General features: G+C 40.2%; 1 protein-coding gene across 4 annotated transcripts in view; it reads left to right on the forward strand.

Moving 5' to 3' along the window:
• C3H4orf51 (chromosome 3 C4orf51 homolog) overlaps positions 1-15,607 on the forward strand; it is a 93,139-nt gene that overhangs the window by 24,478 nt on the left and 53,054 nt on the right. The window lies entirely within an intron of this gene.

Consider the following 15,607-nt stretch of genomic DNA (forward strand, 5'->3'; position numbering starts at 1 on the left):
ACACCAAAATATGTTAGCAGTGGAACGTAGCTGAGTCACAGCACCAAAGTATGTTAACAGCAGAATGTATTTGAGTCATGGCACCAAAATATGTTACCAGCAGCGAATCCATACAGATCTGCAGCAGTCTCAACTCTTGCCTTCTCAAAAGAAAGAATTTAACTCAGGGGTATAAGGCAGAAGGAGAAACAGAGGCAAGTTTTAGAGCAGTAGTGAAAGTTTGTTAAAAGGCTTTAGAGCAGGAATGAAAAGAGGTAAAGTACACTTGGAAGAGGGCCAAGCAGGTGACTTGAGAGATCAGATGTGCAGCTTGACATTTTGACTTGGGGTTTTATATGTTGGCCTGCTTCTGGGGTATTGTGTTCCTTCTCTCCTGATTCTTCCCTTGGGGTGGGCTGTCTGCATGTGCAGTGGCCTGCTAACGTTTGGGAGGGGAGCATGCACAGCGTGTGTACTGCATTGTACACATGCTCACTTGAGGCATCCTTCCTTTGCCGGTCAAATATCCCTAGAAGGTCATATACCAGTTAAACTCTGCCATTTTGCCTCTTAATGTGCACACTTGAGCCCACTTACCCATCTCCTGAAAGCTTATCAGGAAGCTGCTGATTACCAGTTTCAGGTGTTTTGGTTTATTGAGAGACTGTCTTTACGTGGCATTGGTTGCAGCCAATTATTATTTGAGAGAGAGAGTTAAGCCTTTCTCTCTGATGGTTGCCTGACATTCCCAGTGTGTATGTGTGGTGGGGGGTGCGGGGGTGGGGAGCCCTCTCCTGCTCTGCTCGTGTCTGACTAGCTACCTACTGTGACAGTTTGATTTAATGTGTCGTGGTTGAAGAAAGCAAAGATCACCTGGTGACCATCCAGAGGCAAAACTTATCTGAGGAATTTAGAAGTAATTAGATTTTCCTATTATCTAAAGCTGTCATCTGGTACCAGTCTTCTTTCCCCCAAATTTATAAGTAACTAGAATTTTTATACATCTCCAGAATGCATGCATATCAAAACTCATTGTGCAACCCTTGCTGACATCAAGGCACCAAAATGTCTACAAATGTAACAATTTATTATAACCTACATGGCTAATATGGTCCAAATTACCCTTAAAGCTTCTGCTTTAAGGTCCATAAATACCTCTAAGGAAAAATTCACCACAATGCACTCAGTCCTCTCTTGTTGAGGTGCCCCACTGCACTCTTCTCCAGTGTTCTAATAAAACTACTTTTCAAACCTAAACTGTTGTTGGTAAATTATTCTTACTACCCTGCTACCTGCAAGCTGACCACTTTCCATTGCTGGGGCTCTAACAGCTCGCCCAACAATGGAAAAGTCACCTTTGGGTTGAATCTGTTTGGGAACTTTTTATCTTCATGTACCTGGCTGTATGTATCTCTCTCCACGTTTGGGGAGTTTTTGTTCTTTAAATAAGTTTTCCACTTCTTTCTCTCTTCTGGTATTTTCTTTCTCTTTTCCTTCTGGTACTACCATAGTCTGTATATGTATATTAGTTCTCTTGATAGTGTTCCATAAATCCCATAGCCTTTCCTCATTTCTTTTCATTCATTTTTTTCTTCTTTCTCCTCTGACTGGATAGTTTCAAATGATCTTCTTTGAGTTCATAGATTCTTTCTTTTGTTTGATCAAGTTAGCTGTTGATGCTCTCCATTGAATTTTTTATTTCATTTATTGCATTCTTCAGCTCCAGAATTTTTTAAAATAAATTTTATTGTGCTTGCTTAAGATACAGGAACACCTTGTTTTATTGCATTTTGCTCTATTGTGCTTCACAGATCATTGCCTTTTTCTCACAAATTGAAAGTTTGTGGCTACCTTGCATCAAGCAAATCTATTGCTGCCATTTTTCCAACAGCATGTATTCACTTGTCTCTGTGTCACATTTTGATAATTCTCACAATATTTAAAAATTTTCATCATTATTGTGTCTGTTATGGTAATCTGCAATTAGTGATGTTTGATGTTATTATTGTAATTGTTTTGAGACACCACAAACCACACTCATATAAGACAGCAAACTTAATTGATAAACTTTGACTGCTTTGCCAACCAGCCATTTCCCCATTTCTCTCCTCTCCTTGGGCCTCCCACTTCCCTAAGACACGACAATATTAAAATTAGGCCAATTAATAACCCTACAATGGCTTTTAATTGTTTGAGTGAAAGGAAGAATCACATATTTCTCACTTTAAATTAAAAGCTAAAATGGTTTAGCTTAGTAAGGAGGGCATATTGAAAGCCAAGACAGATCAAAAGCTCAGCCTCTTGCACCAAACATTTAGCCAAGTTGTGAACACAAAGAAAAAGTTCTTGAAGGAAATTAACAGTGCTACTCCAGTGAACTCACAAATGATAAGAAAGCAAAACAGCCTTATTGCTAATATGGAGAAAGTTTTAGTTGTCTGAATAAAAGATCAAAGCAGCCACAACATTTTCTCAAGCCAAAGCCTAATCCAGAGAAAGGTCCTAACTCTTCAACTGTAGGAAGAATGAGAGAGGCAAAGAAGGTGCAGAAGAAAAACTTGAAGCTAGCAGTTATTGTCGGTTAATGTAAAGAAAGAAGCAATCTCCATTACATAAAAGTGCAAGGTGAAGCAGCAAGTGCTGATGTAGAAGCTGCAACAAGTTATCCAGAAGACATAGCTAAGGTAATTAATGAAGGTGGCTGTACTAAACAATATATTTTCCATGTAGACAAAACAGTTTTCTGTTGGAAGAAGATGCCATCTAGAACTTTCATAGCTAGAGAGAAGAAATCAAATTCTGGCTTCAAAACTTCAAAGGACAGGCTGACTCTCTTGTTAGGGGCTAATGCAGCTGGTGACTTTAAGTTGAAGCCAAAGCTATTTACTATTTTGAAAGTCCTAGGGCCCATAAGAATTATGCTAAATCCAGTCTACCTGTGCTGTATCAATGGGACAACAAAGCCTGAATGACAGCAAATCTGTTTATGGCATGACTTCCTGAATATTTAAGCCCACTATTGAGACTTACCACTTGGAAAAAAAGGTTCCTTTCAAAATATTACTGCCCACTGACAATGCACCTGGTCATTCAAGAACTCCAGTGGAGATGTACAAGGAGTTTAATGTTGGTTCCATGCCTGCTAACACAACATCCATTCTGTAGCCTATGGATTGGGGGTAATTTTGACTTTCAAGTTTTATTATTTAAGAAATATGTTTCATAAGGCTATGGCCACCATAGATAATGATTCCTTTAATGAATCTGAGCAAAGTAAGTTGAAAATCTTCTGGAAAGGATTCTCCAATCTAGATGCCATTAAGAATATTTGTCATTAATAGAAGGTCAAAATATGAAAATTAACGGGAGTTTGAAAGAAGTTGATTCCATCTGCTGTGGATGACTCTGAGGGGTTTAAGACTTCAGTGGAGTAAGTATGTGTAAGATGGGATAGAAGTAGCAAGAGAACTAGAATTAGAGGTGGAGCCTAAGGATGTAACTGAATTGCTGCAATCTCATAATACAACTTTCATAGATGAGGAATTGCTTCTTATGGATGAGCAAAGAAACTGATTCCTTGAAATGGAATCTACTCCTGGTGAAGATGCCATGAACATTGTTTTAATGACAACAAAGAATTTACAATATGACATAAACTGAACTGATAAAGCAGCAACAGGGTTTAAGATGATTGATTCCAACTTTGAAAGTATTTTTAAATTAAGGTATGTCCATTTTATTTTTATTTTATTTTATTTTTTTTATTTTTGAGATGGAGTCTCACTTTGTTGCCCAGGCTGGAGTGCAGTGGTGCAATCTCGGCTCACTGCAAGATCCGCCTCCTGGGTTCAAACAATTCTCCTGGCTCAGCCTTCCAAGTAGCTGGGATTATAGGCACCTGCCACCATGCCTGGCCAATTTTTGTATTTTTAGTAGGGACGGAGTTTCACTATGTTGGCTAGGCTGGTCTTGAACTCCTGACCTCACATAATCTGCCCACCTTGGCCTCCCAAAGTGCTGGGATTACATGCGTGAGCTACCGCACCTGGCTCATTTTATTTTTAGACATAAAGCTACTGCCCACCTAATAGACTACAGCATAGGGTAAACATAACTTCTACATGCACTAGGAAACAAAAAGTTCATGTGACCCACTTTATTGTGATGTTTTCTTTATTGAAATGGACTGGAACTGAACCCACACTGTCTCTAAAGTACACTTGTATACAATATGATGCTATAGAGTACATATATAGTAAACAGGTTACCATAATGAAGCAAATTAAATATCCGTCATCTCACATAATTACCCTTTTTTATGGCAAGAGCAGCTAAAATCTACTCATTGATTAATAGCATGAATCCAGGATCTAGTACAGTTTTATTACCTACAATCCTCACGTGTTCATTAGATCTCTAGACTCGTTCTTCCTACATATCTGCCACTTTGTATCTTCTGACCTACATATTCTGTTTGTTTTTCATTTCTGTTTGTTGAACTTCTCATTTGGTTCATGTGCTGTTTTCCTGATTTCATTAAGTTGTCTGTGTTCTCTTTGTGGTTCACTGTGCTTTTTCATAACAATTATTTTAAATTTGTCAGGAAATTTGTAGAGCTCCATTTTGGGGGGTTGGTAACTGGAAAAATACAGTGTTTCTCGGGTGGTGACATGTTTCCTTGATTTTTCTTATTGCTCAAAGTCTTGAGTTACTGTCTTTGCCTTTGGAGATATAGTCACATACTCCAGTCTTCACTGACTGTCTTCAGGGGAGAAACACATTCACCAGTCAGCTCAGCTGGATATTTGATGGCTCTCTCAGGCCTTTTCTATGGATATGCCCATTCCACCTCTCTTGCTCCCTCTTTGGAGGGAATTCTTAAGATTGTATGGCTTCTGTCAATCCTGCAGAGCCAGACCAGATGCTGAGAGGCTCTTGTTTGTCTTCCCTAGAGCAGTGCCCTAAAATGCTTACATTTGTGTGCTTTCTCCCAGTCTCATGGAGTTGGGTGGGCTGTCTGCACATGCCATCTGCAGAGGTTTGCACTTGCTGTCTCCAGGGACACAGGGAGAACAGGCTACAGGGGAAGGGGTAGTGATGCATGTGGGGCATTGGGTGTACCCATGGGCCAGTTGGGGTGGTCTGCAGGTGAGGCAACCCAAGCAGCTCATGGGTGGGTTTCTGATGGACTCCCTGAAGCACTAATTGGGATCCATGGCCCTTTGTTGAGTTCTGAACCCTGGTGGCTGTGAGTCTTTGCCTCTCTTCCCTGTTTGCAGCCTCCCTCACTACTCAGCTGTGATAATCACCTCAGTATTTTCTGTGGGGTGAGAAAGAAGTGGGCTTCTGGGGCAGTGTCTCTCAGAGCTGGAGGAGCCAGACACTCACTCACTATTCTCTCACTTCTTCCCATGGGAAGAATCGTGAGCTGAGGAGCTCTCTCTCGGCACTGAGTTGTGCTACCTTGCAGGAGAGGTGTCACGGGTAAAGGGAAACTGTTCTTCTTACCCTCTTCAATGCATCTATTCTTGGAGTTTTTACTCCACTAATGTGCTGGAATTTCTCCACTGGCCACCCAGGCTCCCACTATAGTACTGTCATCCATGGGTGGTTGTCAAAATCAATCCGTCCATGGGGAAATGACGGTAGAAAACTCCTATTCTGCCATTTTATTGACATCACTCTCCTCTACTTTTAGATTCTTGATGGTAGCCCCAATGGCTTCCATTTGCCTACTAAAGGGATGGTGGTCTTTAGCAGGAAAATGACCATGTTCCACACTGGAACAGCTGCTCTTAAAAATGACAGTTCTTCCAAAGCAAACATTTTTCTCTTTCATGTTAGTCCCAGAATGTAACTTCCCAGAATGTAACTTCCACCAGAGCTTGGAGCTCTGGGTGATATAATCTGAGATTTACTGAGTACACCAAGGAACTAAGAAGATACACCAAAACTATCAACTATCAACTAGTAAACTATATTTACTAATCTATAGCCACCTCCACCCTGTTTCAGTTAAATTAGATTAACAGTAGTTGTTATAGATAACCCCCCCAAATTATCTATTATCTATTATCAAAATTGCCTATTGATTAGGGGGTTGATAGATAAACTTCCAAATTCCAGTTGCTTAACACAATAAAATTTTTTTTTCTTTATCCAAAGGCAAAGTTGGCTGTTCTGCAGGTAGACCTTTCTCATGGTGACCTGGGACACAGACTTCCTTCCTCTTGGGCTTCCACCAATACCCGAAGCCCTAGAGCCCTTTGTCTCCATCTGGCAGGTGGGGGTGAAGGGGAGGGGAGACACACGTGCTCTTTCTCCACTTCAGCCTGGAAGTGACTTGCATCACTTATGCTCACATTCCAATGTGATGCCAGAGAGCTCAGAAATGGATTCCTTGGCTGGGCAGCCACTTCCTAGCAACAACTGCACACTATGGAAGGGAACAGCTGGCCATTCTGCCACACACTGATTTTGAGAAGAGAACACAATAGATTATTTTCCATATAATTTCTGTCTCTCAGGGTTGAATCTTTGAAGGTTTAACAAGATGAATGATTGTAATATTAAATTAGGATTTGTAGCAATTTATAAAATATTCAGGTAATGCCCATTTGTGGTGGGATGTATCTATGTGTGTGGTAGGGGCTGCACATGGTGGAAAAAGTTATCCTGCAGCCTTATTGGGTTTTCCTAAATAATGGAGATAAAGGTTTTTGATGGTTGCCTTGGATGATCACTATTCTGTTAGCTTTCCTAGTAAAATTTGACTTTATGAGCATAGTAAATCTGAGGAGGGTTTTATGTGTTCCTCTGTGGTTTGTTGAGGCAAGAGGAGAGGACAGCTGACCATGTGTGCTATTGTTAAAATCAGGAGACTTTCTTTCTTCCCTTTGCAGTAAAGAGCATAAAATTGAAACACACTATGTAGCTTGAAGACAAGTCTGAGCCTGTGTTTGGGAAATTAAACAGCCTGAACACGTCATTCACAGTAAGTTAAGGTGACAGCACATCTGATCTGAGTAGCACAAAGTACAATTCTATTACATTCATATTGTTTTTTTGTGCCCTTCAGAATTCTGATTAACTTTGCCAATCACCTGTGGCTTGCTAGACCTGCTGAGCAGTCCTGAAGTTGGATGGGTGGGGGCATTTTAGGGATGGAAACATGAGTAGCGAAAGCAATAATCTACTACTCTACAGCAGGTATTACTTTGCATTCCTATCTCCTCTCCAGTTATTATAGTAAAGCACTGGGAGGACGAAAGTAGAAATGGCATCAGTGAATATACTCATAATGACTGCTTATCAATTTACCCATATTGCCTTTTTCATTCTTCGCAAGTGGTCATTTTCATATAACTGATGTTGCCTCTCTTCATTAAGAGGTAACAGTACATCAAAGCAGTACTATTTAATTTACCCAAATGATAATTTCTCCTTGTGCTTCTTTTCCATTTCCATGTCAAATTTTGGATTATCAACATTAATTTTGCTTGAAGCCAAGGATCAAATTGTCAGTAGAGGCCAATTATATAAATTTCCTTGTCACTAGTGGACTTTGGTCGACTGGTTGTTCCTTTGTAACATCCATTCATAAATAGAAAAATTGCATTGGCTGTTCTTAAGTGTGATTCATGATCATCATAGGAGAAAAGTTCTCAAATTCCTTTTCACATCTGCCTTTCAAAGAGTTCAGCTGCATTTCTGCCTACATTAAAGTGCTTTTCCTTTTGCATTAATATTAATTTTCTTTCCAGGAGTTTGATTTGGTTGTAGCTTTTCTGACCTGATTTCCTTCTATATCATATGCTCAGCTCTTATATTCAAAGTAGAACAAAGCAATAGCTAATAAAAATCCAGTATTATAAAGCTGCAATACAACAAAATTTTAATTCAACTTTCTCTCCATTGTACTATGCTAATACAGATTCTAATATGTTTTGTTTTATTAAACTTCTGTCCAGCAGAAGCAACTTTATGAAGAGCATGTAGAATGCAAACCATGATACAGCTGGGCCAACACTCACTGGCTTTCCCTTTCCTTTCTCTGTCCTAAGCTCCATATCTGTGGCCCACATCTGTACTGCTCTAGGGAGAGCCCAGCTGAACCATGGAAGAGTGCACTGGTCTCTTTTATTCTTGCTGTTCCAGGAGATGTAACATGCACCAGGAGGAGGTGTTATGTGGTATGACCACAGTAAAGTCCAGATATGAAAACGTGTAAGATATCCTTGGGATATTTCCTAAACACAGACAGCAAACCTCAAGTCTCTGAATCAGCTACCTGGAAATGCTTTTATGGGATATGACATTTAACAAGGACGGCAGTGCCTAGGAGAATATTGATAAGAACCAAATAATATTCTAAGAGGGCAAAATGCGTATGAGTTGCATGTAATTTCAAGAGTATTTGTGCCCATTTTTAACATCCTTTCTCATCTACTCTTTCAATCCCACTTTAATTCTTCTGTAAAGCCTTTCCAAGCCTTGAAAGACTTCAAAAAGCAGTAAGAACTCACTGGACTACCCCATAAGTAATGTCTTGCCAACCCAATCTATTCTCCACAGAGAGACATCTTAATGCATAAACAAAATAACCTCACTTCTGTTTCCTGTTGCACTTACAACAAAATCCTAATTTTTTACCATGGCCTGGAAGGTATTGCACGAATGTGACCTTGCCTATCTTTCCAGTCTCATTTCACACCTTCTCCCACCTTTGCTCATCCTGTTCCAGTTATATTGTATTCATTTAGCAGCTTGAAACTGCTATTTCCCACCTCAGGACCTTTACACGTGCTGAATCTTTGCTGGAACACAATTATCCCAGTTCTGCTGAGCTGTATCCTTCAGGTCCTTCAATTCTGAACTTAAATGTCACCTCTTCAGAGAGGCCTTTCCTGGCTACCATGTTTAAAATAAGTTTTTCACATTCTCACCCTCTTCATCTTTATCTTGATGCCTGCTTTGCTTTCTGTGTATTATGGTATTTGTTTACTTGCTTATTATCTCTTTCTCCTACTAGAACATAAGCTTTATGAGGGAGGAACTTGTCTGTCTTGTCTTTGTATTCCCAGCACCTGGCACAGGGCATCACACAAAGCAGATTGTTTGTCATTGTTTGTTGAACGATGGTTTTTACGGTCCTTCCGTGGTGGTTGGCTTTTTACTTCCCACAACATACTTCTTTATAGGGGCAGGTCTTTGTTTATAATTTGTCTTCCAAAAGGAAACTTATACATGACTTTTAAAAATTAAAACATAGTGTATAGAAGCAACCTTTGAAAAACTGTGTTTCCAATGACAGCCTTTAGAATCCTATGTAGGAGCCCCTAGAATTGCAATACTTTAAAAATGAAGTGAATGACTAGTGCATGGCACTGTTGCACACAAACATGATTTTAGTTATACTCACTTCTCCATCCCCTACCCAGTTTCCGTGATGTGCTAAAGGAGATATGGCCAGGCAAACCCCAAATCTGAAACTTATGCATGAGGAATATAAATAAGGGATGGCAAATGTGATTTGGGGGGAGAGGAAAAGAGGAGAGAGGGCAGGTGACTGGCTGGTGGCTGTGGGAGGAGTTGGGGCCTGAGACTGGGGAAGGACCTCCCATTTCTTAGCAATGTGAGTATCTCGTGGCTTCCAAGCTTGGTTGGTTTTGTTTTGCTCATGCCTCAGAGGTGTGCCCCCTTGTTCTGTGGTTGGATCATTTCCAAAGCTTATTGATCCTGGAGGTTGGGGCCCCAGAATGAAGGTGGAAACAGGTGGGTTAGGGCATGCCTGAATAGAGGGAGGCTTTTTCCATGGGTCTTCTGGTCAGTCTAAGAAAGGGACTTTACACTGGCCCTGGGATGCGAACATAAAGGAGCAATGGGCACCTCCCCCAGCTTTCCTGGGAGAGACTCACAGCTCCCCAGCCAAGGCTTCCTCACACCCAAGCCAACTTTTCCCAGCAGAGGAAACTTCCCTCTCCAAGACCTCCTCTGTTCTGAAGTCCAGAAATGGGGTCAACAGGAAGACTCTCACTTCTCACTTCTCCTCAGCTATACAGGGAGATACCCAGGAGTGAAAACCCCCCACCTACACTCCCCCAAAGGAGCCCTAGGTCTTACTGTGATTAAGACTGTCCTTCTGTGAGTGACTCCACACAATATTCCGCCTGTCGGCTGAGCTATTGCTGGCTGAGGTGCTGCACTTTTTACCCCACCACATATTCCCCAGGAGTGTTCTTCTTGCTCTTCCTCCACCCATCTCCCCACACTGATTGCCTAGCTGGACTGATTTTAGCACTTCCTTCCTGGTACAAGGCCTTACAGGTCATTCTGGTGAGGGGAGAAAAGGACTCCGAAGGGCTTTGGTGTGATTGTCTTCATTGTTTTCCCCTAGGGTCACCCTTATTTGCCTTCCATTTTCAACAAAGGAAAGATGCCCCTGTGGGACAGTGGAGGGGTCAGGCGTCAGACAGGCAGGCTGCTCCCTCACCTAATCACTGCCCTCACCCTCCTTCCCCATTTCTCTATGGACCTTGATAGCCACAGCTGCCCAAGGTTTGCAACAAAGGGAACTAAGTGACCGAAAACAAGCCTCACTCACCACGGTGTGAGCTGTCATGGCAGAGGGACATTTTAACTTCATGACTTAGATTGTTTTTTGGCTAATTTGTATGCCTTGCTGTGAGAAGTGAATACATTTCTTTTAAACTACAGGAAGAAAAAAAGATGGCCAGGTGTGGTGGCTCACGCCTGTAATCCCAGCACTTTGGGAGGCTGAGGTAGGCGGATCACAAGGTCAGGAGTTTGAGACCAGCCTGGCCAATATGGTGAAACCCCATCTCTACTAAAAATACAAAAATTAGCCAGGTGTGGTGGTGGGCGCCTATAGTTCCAACTACTCAGAAGGCTGAGCCTGGAGAATCGCTTGAACCTGGGAGGTGGAGCTTGCAGTGAGCTGAGGTCGCACCACTGCACTCCAGCCTGGGCGACAGAGAGAGACTCTATCTCAAAAAAAAAGAAAAGATCACACTGGCCACCAATATTTCTAGGTAGAGTGATAAACACTTTGCCTGGAATTGAGGGCCTCACCACACTAAACATGACAGCTATGCTGTGTTACTGCCAGCACACCCCAGAGAATCCCGGGATGGGCCTCTGGACTCAGAAAATATCAATGTCCCTTCTAGGTGGTGGGAATTTTGTTTTGTTTTCCTCTCTCTATTTTAAATTAGAAAACAGGCTAAGAAATGGTTAAATATGTTTGCCGGAAAATATTCAAGTGTAAGGCAACAGTTTCCAAATTCCCTGCAGAGACTGGGCACAAGGGAACATTGGCAGCCAAGCCTGTTATTAAGAAGGTCACAAGATGCCATCTGTTACTGCGTGCACTTTACTGTTCAAGCATAACATCAACTAGGAGGTGGCTGCAATTGATTTTGCCTGTGAACTTAAAAGATAGAGCTATGGTGGACACCATAGTGATTTTAGTAGACTTATACGAACAAACCATGTGTCTGCCTATGAGATGGGCGGGAGTTACGTGGGGAGAAAATAGGGAAAAGGTGAAGCATTATTTTTAGTTCTGTCCTTGGTTATAGCTATAGCTCAAATGTAATTTGGGATGCTACTCGGTGATTTTCCTTTTTTGTGTGTGCCTAGTTTTAGCCGTTTACAAAATATAATAGAACTGCCTTCTTTATAATTACCAAGTTAAGGCAGATAAATGGGGGAGGGCACGAATAAAAAGACAGATAAATGAACTGCCTTATTCTTTTGTTCCCAAAGAATAAAAGAATGAAAAATTCTTTTAAAGAATTTCTAAAATCCACAAGACAGTTAAAATGGCACAATCAATACCCACCTGCCTTCTCCTAGATTCATCACTTGTTAATATTTTGCCACATTTCCTAGCATTTGCTTTATCTAAATCTCTCTATACTGATACCTATATATACTTATTTGCTGGAATGTTGAGAGTAAAATTAAAATATCATAACAGTATGTCCTAAATACTTCTGCATGAGTCTCCTATGGATAAGAATGTTCTCTTACATAACTACATCATTGTTATCACACTCAAAAAAAGTCTGACATTTTCTTAAAGTCAGCTGATCAGAAAAAAAAAATTTAACATTGCTAGAATAATTTTTATCTAATATATAGACCATTGAATGACTTATTCTTAAAAATCTGTCAAGAAAGAGATTTGCTCTCTAATCTATCCCAATGGTTAACACATCTCTCTTTAAGACAACGATATCTTATATTTTTGAGACACTTTGAAAAATCTGATGAAAGCTCTGGGACCTATCTTCAGAAAAATATTCTTAAAGACTGTACCAGTCCATGGCCTGTTAGGAAGTGGGCCGTACAGCAGGGGGTGTACAGTGGGGAGCAAGCAAATCTTCATCTGCATTTATGGCCACTCCCCATGGTTGGCATTACTGCCTGAGCTCCGCCTCCTGTCAGATCAGTGGTAGCATGAGATTCTCGTAGGAGCGCAAACCCTATTGTGAACTGAGCATGCAAAGGATCTGGGCTGCATGCTCCTTATGAGAAATCTAATGCCTGATGATCTGTCACTGTCTCCCATCACCCCCAGATGAGACCATCTAATTACAGGAAAACAAGCTAGGGCCCCCACTGATTCTACATTATCGTGAGTTGTATGATTATTTTATTATCTATTTCAATGTAAGAATAATAGAAATAAAGTGCACAATAAATATAATGTGCTTGAATCATCCTGAAACCATCACCCCTGCCCCTGCCCACCCACCTTCCATGTTTCCATGTTTCCATTGTCTTCCCTGAAACTGGTTCCTGGTGCCAAAAAGGTTGGGGACTGCTTCATAAAGACACTTATACTGGCCAACAATGCGTACATCTTGGCTGCTTCTAGGTTGTATTGTTCACATTTATTCTAAATTCTCCTCCTTTGTGTACATACAACTTAAGGCCGCAGTACTCAGAAAGGATGGAGAATGGTTTGTCTTCACCTTCCAACATTATGTTTTGTGTTCATGAACCTTCATTTCAAGACAGGCAGGTGGGAGATCAAAGTATCCCCAACATATTAAAGGAAAACAGAATCACAGATAAGGTTGACAGTTGAACTATGACAGACACCCAGTAGGTGGACTAAATGATTAGAAGACCTGGAGGTATACTTCCAAACTTGAGCTTCTCTGATTCTGCAAGCCTACACTTGCTTTCTTGATAATTTGCTTTTAAAAACTAAATACCTGTAACCTGGAATTACAAGAAATACAGGTATTTCCATCAGGGTTGGCACAGCATTTAAGGACCTAATACCTAAAGATAGAATTTGTTGGTAATTACAAAGATATTTAGTTTTATCAACAAATTGCCCAATTCAGTTACAATTCTAAGACTGGGAAGTGAGAGCAGGAAGGTAGATACATACTAGCAAATTAGGGTAACATTAAATTACCCTAAAAGGCCAGCTGAAGCTGCCAAGGTCAAACTTTATCATGGGCTCTATTTTGTGAACTGTGACCTCGCAAAGAAAAGTCATTAGCTAACCATACTCCAACATATGTGAGCTTAACACTGGTGAAGAGGAACACAGGTTCCTCTCCACATACCGCTAAAGAAAATGAGAGACATTTCTAGTTCAGTGAGAAAAATGCCCAACTTGGCTGAAAGATAAACACAAATGTATAAATACCTAATGCTATGGTCTAGTGCAAATTCTAATGTCTGGTTTTTTTCCCCATAATGCACCAAATGCCCTCAAAATTACTTTCTATAAAGCTTTAATATTATAGAATCATATCACTTACTAATTAATGATTAGTATAATTTTTGAAAGGAAGGGTAGCAAAAAGCTAGTTAAGCCTCTGGGAGGCCTATGGGATTTATAAAAGTCTTACAGAGCTTTGAAAGGCTAAGAATTCACAGAGCATGGAACAATCAGCACTAATTGTGAAGGATAAACTTCTTATCCGTCTGCTTTTACTGTGGCTATGAAAAAGTGGGTTTTTCTTGAATTTAGCTAAGTAATTGTTAAGCTCTTTGACTCTGGCTTAAGATACCTTCTTTTAAAAAAAAAGTGTATCAGCATAAAATAGCACACAAAGCAATGAACATTTGCCACAGGCTAGTCCTCTCTCTTGACTTATTTCTAACGACTAGGTCCCATCATATTACATCAAGCAAGACACCCTTTCAGCATTTTCCCCTGATTTTTAATAAAATCACACAAGATAACTCAGTATAATCCGTCATTAAAAAATCAATCTGGGCACCATGGCTCATGCCTGTAATCCCAGCACTTTGGGAGGCTGAGGTAGGAGGATTGCTTGAACTCGGGAGTTCGAGACCAGCCTAGGTAATAGAGTGAGAACTCATCTCTATGAAAAATGTTTAAAAATTAACTGAGTGTGGTGGCACGTGTCTGTAGTCCCAGCTACTTGAGAGGCTGAGGCAGAAGGATCCCTTGAGCCTGGAAGTTGAAGGTTGCAGTGAGCCATGATCATGCACTGTACTCCAGCCTGGGTGGCAGAGCAAGACTGTCTCAAAAAAAAAAAAAAAAAAAAAAAAGAAAGAAAGAAAGAAAGAAAAGAAAGAAAAGAAGAAAAGAGCAAGTGAAAAAGCACAATGACATCGTATGTTCTCACTCGTAAGTGGGAGCTAAGCTATGAGGATTGCAAAGGTATAAGAATAATACAATAGACTTTGTGGACTCAGGGGAAAAGGTGGAAGGGGAATGAGGAATAAAAGACTACACTTGAGTACAGTGTACACTGCTTGGATGATAGGTACACCAAAATCTCAGAAATCACCACTAAAGAACTTATGTAACCAAACACCGCCTGTTCCCAAAAAACCTATTGAAATAAAAAAATTAGAAATTTTTAAATAAATAAATAAAAAGAAAAAACCATAATGAGTTACTACTTCACATCCATTAGAATGGCTATAATCACAAAGACAATAACAAATGTTGGAGAAGATGTGGAGAAATAGGTACCTTCATTCATTGCTGGTGGGAATATAAAAGAATACAGCCACTTTGGAAAACACCTTGGCAGTTTCTTTAAAAGTTAAACAAAAATTAATAGCAGAACCCAGCGATGCTACATATAGGTTTTTACCCACTAGAAATGAAAACACATGTCTACACAGACTTGCAGGTGAATGCTCATCGCAGCATTATCCATAACAGCCAAAATTGGAAACCCTAATGTCTGTTACCTGGTGAATGAGTAACAAAATCTAGTATATTCTTACAGTGGAATACTTTTCAGCAATGAAAAAAAAAAAAAGAACAAAATACTAAAACAGCTACAACATGGATGAACCTCAAAACATTGTATTAAGTTAAAGAAGTCAGACATACATGATCACATAGTATATGATTCCACTTATATGAAATGTCCAGTAAAGGCAAATCTATAGAGAAAGTAGATGAGTGGTTTTCTAGTGCTGGTGGTAAGAAAGGGGATTAACTATAAATGAGCAAAAGGAATCTTATTGGGATGATGAAAATACTCTAAAACTAGATTATGGTGATGATTGCATAACCTGATAAGTTTACTTAATTCACTGAACTGTGTATTTAAATTTTGTCAATTTCAAGGTTTATAAGTTATATATCAAT

Source organism: Pongo pygmaeus, chromosome 3 (assembly GCF_028885625.2).
Source record: "Pongo pygmaeus isolate AG05252 chromosome 3, NHGRI_mPonPyg2-v2.0_pri, whole genome shotgun sequence".
NCBI classification, from domain to species: Eukaryota; Metazoa; Chordata; class Mammalia; order Primates; family Hominidae; genus Pongo; species Pongo pygmaeus.